Raw genomic sequence first — 8,329 nt, 5'->3', positions numbered from 1 at the left:
CCCTGTCTCAATAAGAATCCCCCCCCCCCCCACCCCCAGCCATCTCCTCCCAGGCTGGGCCCTCAGTGTCTAGGTGTCTAGTCCCTTCGGGGAGCTGCTCCTGCCGCTGTCACCTCTTCCTCATTCATCCTTGTGCACCATAGGTGGCTGGCACAGGCACCAAGATGTCCAACTGAGTGGTCTGCCCGGAAGCCTGTCAGGCCCGGTGCTGGTACATTGCCTTAGATACCGGGAAGATGCCGGTGGAGTGGCCCATGGAGGGGAATTCGAATCACTCTAACCAGCTGCCACATGAAGTCTCTGGAGAAGGACTGCAGCTGAATGCCCAGCTAGAAGGATGACTTTCACAAGTACAGGCAACAAAAAGACCTGCTAGAACCATTATTACACCCCATGCAGGATATACACAGTGTGGGTCTTGTGCTGCCCGTGCTTTCAAACAAGTGAACCCATCTATCACCCGGAGAATTTTCGCCTTCCGATCACGTGGCCCTCTCTTTATGTGCACTTTCCAGTGTGGATATATACAGGACAACTCTGCATGACCTCCGTATTGAACAAAAGATTTATGGAGGGCTAAGGAAGACAGGAATGCTTGAACACATGTCTCTCCAGACAGATGAAGATGAACACAGTATTGAAATGCATTTGCCTTATTCAGCTAAAGCCATGGAAAGCCATAAGGATGAATTTATCATTATTCCTTTACTGGTTGGAGCTCTGAGTGAGTCAAAAGAACAGGAATTCGGAAAACTCTTCAGTAAATATCTAGTGGATCCTAGTAATCTCTTTGTGGTTTCTTCTTATTTCTGCCATTGAGGTCAAAGGTTCTGTTACAGTTACTATGATGAATCCCAGGGGGTGATTTATAGATCCATTGAACACCTACATAAAATGGATATGAGTATTATAGATTCTGTATCTTTTAGCAATTATTTGAAGAAGTACCTTCAAATAATACTACTATATGTGGAAGACATTCCATTGGGGTGTTATTAAATTCTATCACAGAACTCCAGAAGAATGGAATGAATAGAGCTTTTCTTTTTTGAATTATGCCCAGTTGAGCCAGTGTAGAAACTGGCAAGACGGTTCAGTGAGTTATGCAGCTGGAGCACTCACAGTCCACTGAGCTCCAGATCCTCAGGGATGCCACCAGCACAGACTCATACTTTGTCCAGGTCCCCAGCCTAGATGTCATCAAGATGTTGGTTCTGGTTTGGGGGATTCTGAAACCTTGGACTATTAGTACTCTCTTCTCTTCTTTTCTAGTAGGTTTAGTCCTTCTTAATTTCAACTCATTTAAAAAAATACTTTATAGTTTGGGGCAGTGGAAGGAAGGCCAGCATCAAATATTTTGATTGAAAAATATGAAAATGTAAAGCTCCAGTTGTGGCAGACAGTTTTTGAAAGTTACTTGTATTTACCATATCTTAAATTAGCGCTCTTCGCAGACTTGTGCACATATATTCTGCTTTCAGAATAGTTTTGTAAATTGTATACAGACAAAAAAGGGTGGAGGCTTTTTAATAAAGAAATTGCATTTATAAATGATCTGTATTAGAATATAATAAATCTTCAGTTATAGACGATTACTACCCAAGTTTTACAATAAATACTTTTTATTTTAGTTGCTAATAAAGGACTACAAAACTAAAAAAAAAAGACCCTCCCCCCAAATACTGTATGCTTTGGGACCAGGAGATGGCTCAGTGGGTACGAGTTCTTGCTGTGCAAGTATAAGTTCAAATTCCCAGCACCCATGTAAAAAGCCAGGCATAGTTTTATGGGCCTGTAACCCCTGACTTGGGGCCAGAGACAGGGGGATCCTGGGAGCTTGCTGACTAGCCAGCCTAGCTAAAATGGTAAGCATCTTATTCATAGAGGCAATACGGTGGAGAGCAGTAGAGATAACACCTGATGCCCTCCTGTGGCCTCTGCACATTGCATGCTGGGTGTGTGCATCTGAGTACTTACATATACACCACACATACACAAATACATACCATATACATGCGCTAAAAATTTAAAATACAGATGAATTCAATTTAAAATAGATACATTAGAGGCTGGAGAGATAGTTCAGTGGTTAACATTAACTGCTGTTGCAGAGAACCAAGGTTTGGTTCCTAGCACCCACATGGTGTCTAGCAACCATCCTTAACTCCAGTTCCAGGGGGATCCAATGCCCTCTTCTGACCTCCATGGACATTGTATGCATGCAGTACACTTATATACATGCAGGTAAACCACTCATACACATAATATTAAAATAAGTAAGTTAAAATAGAATACATTAATTTAATTATATATGACTATAACTAAGAGAAAAATGTAATTTCCAGTGGCACCATCTTAGCTATTTTTACTAAACCAAAATCGTTAAGTTTGTTGTTTGCTAGAGATTTGTCTCATTATGTCAACTTGAGTTCTTAAAAAAGTTTCTGAATATCTACAGGAATACCTCTTTTTTATCTTAAAAGCACTAAGGGCTCATTTCAATTTCTGTGAATTTTAGAAAATATTTAACTTGTATAATGCTTTTTTATCTCTAAGCCAACCAAAATAAAACTCTCCTTAGAGAGTTTATAATCTAATTTGTCAATACTATAGCAGGAAAATACTGTATATTCCTGCCATGAGAGCTGAAAGGCCTTCCTTAATGTAAACATACAGACATACAAGAGCAAATGCTTGTAGATTCCATTCTAAAACTTCAACCACAGGTCAAGCCAGCCATGAAGAGTTTCATACAGCCAGAGAGTAGTAGAGCCAGGATCCCAGCCTGGCAACCTAGCTCCAAGTGCACAAAATGTTTAAGATTAGCCACGTGCAATAGCCCCATTTTATGATCGTGGTGGAAACCAGCCAAGTGTGTAAAGACTTCCTCAGGAGAGGGAATCCAGGAAACTTCCAGTTCAGCTCCAGACACTGATCAAAACTCAGCCACATGCTGGTCCTGATGGCGAGGAAAATTGAGGCAGAAGATAGCATCTACAGGGGCTGGAGAGATGACTCAGTGGTTAAGAACACTGGTTGTTCTTGCAGAAGACCCAGGTTTGAATCCCAGCACCCGCATGGCAGCTAACAACTGTCCATAACTCCAGTCCCAGGGGATACGACAGCCTCTTTCAACCTCTGCTGGCATTGCACGACACGGGTGCACTTACCTTCATGTAGGCAACACATGCATACACATAAAATTAAAAAAAATAAATAAAATTTAAAAAAAGAAGATAGCATTTACAGATCCAAGTGGCATTATGTATAGACATAAATCAATAACTCTGCTTTGAAGGAAATAAGAGTTTATTCTGAGCCAAATATGTATGACTGAGGCCCAGTAGCATGGGTTCAGTTCAGTCTGCTTCCAACTGGAAGAGGCTGTGTGAACTTCTATAGCCCAAGTAAAAAGAAAGCTATAAATCAATACATTTAACAAATACACTGGTGGGGGCATTAGGTGTGGGGGCCACATCAAGCGGGACATCTTTCCCATGGGGTTCAGATGTTACCTGATAGCCTCTTAGCTTTAGGTTGTTAGATGTCGTGGTTTGCTTTTCATCAGACTATTATAGCAAATATTAACTGAGCTTAACAATACATTCCAAGAAGTGACTGGAATTTTTGGCCAGATACACAGGTTAAAAGTAAATGGCATGGGGCTGGGGAGATGTTTCAGTGGGCAAAGTGATTCCTGTTCAACCATGAAGACCTGAGTTTGGATCTCCAGAACCCAGGTAAAAGCTGAGTATGGAGGCTTGTACCTCTAACCCCACCGATGGGGGTAGAACAGAGACAGAGTGATCTCCTGGGCTTGCTGGCCCCAGCCAGTCTAGCTGACACTGTGAGTTCCAGAGTCAGTGAGAGACCCTGTCTCAAAACACAACAATCAGGAGAGATGGCTCAGCAGTTAAGAGCAGTGGGTTCAGTTCCCAACATCTACATGGCAGCTAAACAACCGTCCTTAATTCCAGTTCTAGGGGACTCAATGCCCTCTGCAGGCATTGCACGACACAAGTACACTCACATAAATGCAGGCAAAGCACTCATACACATAAAATAAAAATAATAAATAACAGGGGAGTCTTACCGGCTCCTGGGAACTTGCTCATATGAACCTACAGCAATGGCGTCAGCATGTACAAGACTCATGCAAACTCAAGCAGACAAAAATCTAGCATAGAACTGTGGAAATGGGCAGCAGGCCCCAATCTTAGCTGAAGAACTATTGGGCAGCTGATTACTTCTGGGTAAGGAAGAGTTGATCTTCTTTAAGGGTGACTCTAGATAGGCTGACTAGACCCCAGTGGATGAATTTGCACTGATGGACATCAGGGGACACTAACTTGACTCAATAGGCTTTAGCGTAAATGACAGAATACATGAAATCCAGTTGGGGGGGGCTATGGAAGTGTGCTGATGAGAGAAGGGGTATAAAGAGGGTTAAGATGTTGCATATGAAGCCAGGCATGGTGGCGCATGCCTTTAATCCCAGCACCTGGGAGGCAGAGGCAGGTAGATCTCTGTGAGTTCGAGGCCAACCTGGTCTACATAGCAAGTTTCAGTCCTGCCCAGCTGGTGTTACAGGGAGACCCTGTCTCAAAAAGACACACACACAAAAAAGATGTTGTACATGAAATGTACAAAAATTCAATAAAAATATATTAAAACCTACCTGTATTTCTATCTCTACTTACATATGCTTGGTATAATTCTTTGCCCTGGGAAAAAAATCATAGATACTTCAAGCGCCCTGGGATACTCCCATGAGTGTCCCCTCAAAAAAAAAAAAATATATATATATATAATATATTAAAAAGAAAATAATAATAATAGATATGAAGCCTGAGGGAAGGGATAGTAAGATGGGGGTGGAGATAGGGGAGGGGTCTGAGTGTGATTGAAATACATTGTATGAAATTCTCAAAGAATCAATACAAATATTTTTTTAAATTAAAAAACTAAGCTGGGCGTGGTGGCACATGCCTGTGATCCCAGCACTTGGGAGGCAGAAGCAAGTGAATGTCTGTGAATTCAAGGCCAGCCTGGTCTACATAGTGAGTTCCAGGACAGCTGGGGCTACAGGGAGACCCTGTCTCAAAAAGACCCCCCCCCAAAAAATAATTGGAAGAGCTAGAGAGATGGCTCAGCAGTTAAGAAGCACTGGCTGCTCTTCCAGAGGACCCAGGTTAAGTTCCCAGCACCCACATGGTGGCTAACAACCATCTGTAACTCCAGTTCCAGGGGATATGACATGCTCTTCTGGCCTGTATGGTCACTACACAACACAGGTGCATTTCAATACATGCAGACAAACACTCATACATATAAAAATAAATAAATAAATATTTTAAAAATTGGACTGGAGAGATAGCTCAGTAGTTATGAGCACTGGCTGCTCTTGCAAAGGACCTGGGTTCTGTTCCCAGCACCCACATGGCGGCTAACAACAATTCATAACTCCAGTTCCAAGGGATTCAACCCCCTTTTCTGACCTCCAAATGTACTGCATAAGATGGGTGCACCTACATACATGCAGACAATATATACTTATACATATAAAATAAAATTAAAAAAAAAACAGAAAATGTGTCTAGTGATAGAGGAAGACAGCCATTATAATCTTTTGCCGCTACACATGCATGCACACACATGCATATACCACACGCACACACACACACACACACACACACACAATATTTTTTTTTAAAGAAAATGATTATTTTTCTAAAGGATCTGAGAGAGACCAAGCTCATTTTGGCTACAGGTGTGCACTTTTCCATCCTCCCACAGTGCTCTCTATTAGGCCCAACTTTCATGCCCATTCTTGGGACACTGTCAGCTTCCTATAAGTCAATTATTTTATTTCCTTGTTAAGAGACTGAGTTTGAATTTCCTGGTCTACGATCAATCATTAATAATTCTGCCCTCTAAGAGACTATACCTTGTCCCACTGCCTTTGGGCCACACCCGGTAGTCAGCTACCTGTAGATTAGTATCCTTTGAGTGGTAACATCCAATTAATAGCTACAATACATTGTTCTTCCAAGGATCATTTTGGACCATATGTTTTCAAAGCTAGTTGAACTTCAACTTCAAGCTGACTCAAGATAAAGCTCTCCAAAAATCCTCTTTTCTTCCTCTACAAGGTTTATCCAACCCACAGCCCTGTCGTTCTCATGCAACCGAGGATAACTATGAATGCAGCCTGACACAAAATTGTAAACTTAGTGTGGTTATTATTTTTTTTTGTAATTCAATTGTGTGGGTCTCCAGTGTGAGCTTTGTAGACAACAGTAGAGTGTAGCAGTGTCAAAAGGTTGGCCACGCCTGCTGGACAAGACCTCCTTTGGAATGGTTCTCAGACTACAGCATTCTGAATGAAGGCTTATAGTTTGAGGTGCTCAGTCTCTAGACCTGAGACCTGCAACCTGGACCCTCCGCTGCTTAGTAAGGACAAAACACCTTAGAATATTTTCCGTGTCCCTGGGAGTGTCAGTGGCTGCCTGACTGGGAAAGTCCTGCTCCTGACAGACGTCTTCTCTTCTCTTGATCATCACCCAAGCCTTTATGCTTCTTTTAAAGGATTTATTTTTATTTTACATGTATGAGTGTCCCGTCCTTTATGTTTCTTTGTCGTTCTCTCTGAGTCTACTGTGGGAGCTGCTTCCCGCCATGCACAGCTCTTCTGGATAGGGTGTAGGATGGGGCTGAGTCTCTGATCCTCCTATAGTCTCTTGCTTGTTCTTATCTTTGGACTATGATAAAGACTGACAATCACCACCTGTTCAATATACTTTCAGGACATTGTCTAACCTTTCACAGACATAAATTTTGGTGCCAATAGCACCAAATCCATGAGAGTCTGACAGGATGCTGTCAAGGACAACTGAAGTTCTGCATGTACATTTGTAATCCTAGGCTTAGAGGACTGTACAGCCTGAACTACATAGAGAATTTAAGCTCATCTTGAACTACACAGAAAGGCCATGGTTAAAAACAAAAAGAGGACAATTTAAAAATTCTGAACATTCTGAGGAACCTATATACAAATAAAATTCTTGACTGGTGTCTCAAATCAAAGGATTCAAAGACTCCAAACAATACGATAGTCAACATGTTAATTGTTATAAAGAAATTTCCACAAAGGAAAATAATTGTGAGTTTACTTACTTCAAGGATCTTTAGGAAAGGCAAACATCTGGAGGGCCTAAAAGTCCAAAAGTGTCCTCTCCCTCCCAGCACCTGTGTCTTCCTTCCTGCCTCCACCCTTAACCTTTTGCTGCCTCCTCCTTCTGTACCAGTACAGGTTGTCTTCTCTTTCCTTCAATGTTCCTTCTGTTTGTCTCACTGGAGAACACCCCCACGGATGCTTGTAGAGTAGGTAGGAATAAAGGCCACTTCCCACATCACTTCCCACATCACTTACCATTTTAAACCTTGGCCTACATCAAATTCATATTGCATAAAGGCTTTCCTGAAGCAAGACAAAAATTCTCCAAAGAACTTGGGATTGTTTTTTAAAATATTTTATTATTTTTATTTTATGCGTATTAGTGTATTGCCTGCATGTGTGTGTAAGTGCACCCATGTTGTACATTGCCCATGGAGATCAGAGGAGGTGTCAAATTCCCCTGGAACTGAAGTTATGGACAGTTATTAGCTGCCATGTGGGTGCTGGGGACTGAACCCAGGTCCTCTGCAAGAATAGTCAATGGTCTTAACTGCTGAGCCATCTCTCCAGCCCCAAAAGTTTGGGATTGTTGTAAGAATTTAGAGACTGGTTAATTCGTATATTCCAGTGACCTAAATATTTTAAAAACTAGTTATATGATTAGGCATGTAGCTCAGTGGTAGAGTCTGATGAAATTATACAATGAGTTTGATCTCCAGCACCAGAAATATATGTATATATACACATATACAGATATTTAGTTTAAAAAGTCAGTATGCATTATATTACAAAATTATACTACATATATGCATCCAAGTTCTGAGCAAAAGCTGTGCACGGTGGTACATATCTGTAATTCCAGCATGTGGGAGGCTGGGTGGGTATGAGTTTGAGTCAACCTGGGCTATACAGTGCATATGAGGCTAGCCTGGGATACATAGTGAGAGTATGTCTCAAACAAATGAATGAACAAACAAGAAATGAGCACAAATGAATATTAAATAAGACATCTTGGGCTGGGGATATAGCTCAGTGGACTACTGCTTGCCTTATTTATTAATCACTTAAAATTTTAAAAAATTTTTATGTGTACATTTTGCCTGCATGCCTATAAGTTCACCCATGTTATGCCCATGGAGGTCAGAAGAGGGC

General features: G+C 41.5%; 1 pseudogene; it reads left to right on the top strand.

Moving 5' to 3' along the window:
* Positions 1-393: 393 nt before the first annotated feature.
* LOC103731899 lies at positions 394-1,132 on the top strand (annotated as a pseudogene).
* The last annotated feature ends 7,197 nt before the right edge of the window (positions 1,133-8,329 follow it).

The sequence above is a fragment of the Nannospalax galili genome, unplaced genomic scaffold, assembly GCF_000622305.1.
Source record: "Nannospalax galili isolate Female #2095 unplaced genomic scaffold, S.galili_v1.0 scaffold113, whole genome shotgun sequence".
Classification (NCBI taxonomy): domain Eukaryota; kingdom Metazoa; phylum Chordata; class Mammalia; order Rodentia; family Spalacidae; genus Nannospalax; species Nannospalax galili.
Note: the sequence above shows the minus strand (reverse complement) of the source record. Positions and strands in the feature narration are given on the sequence as shown.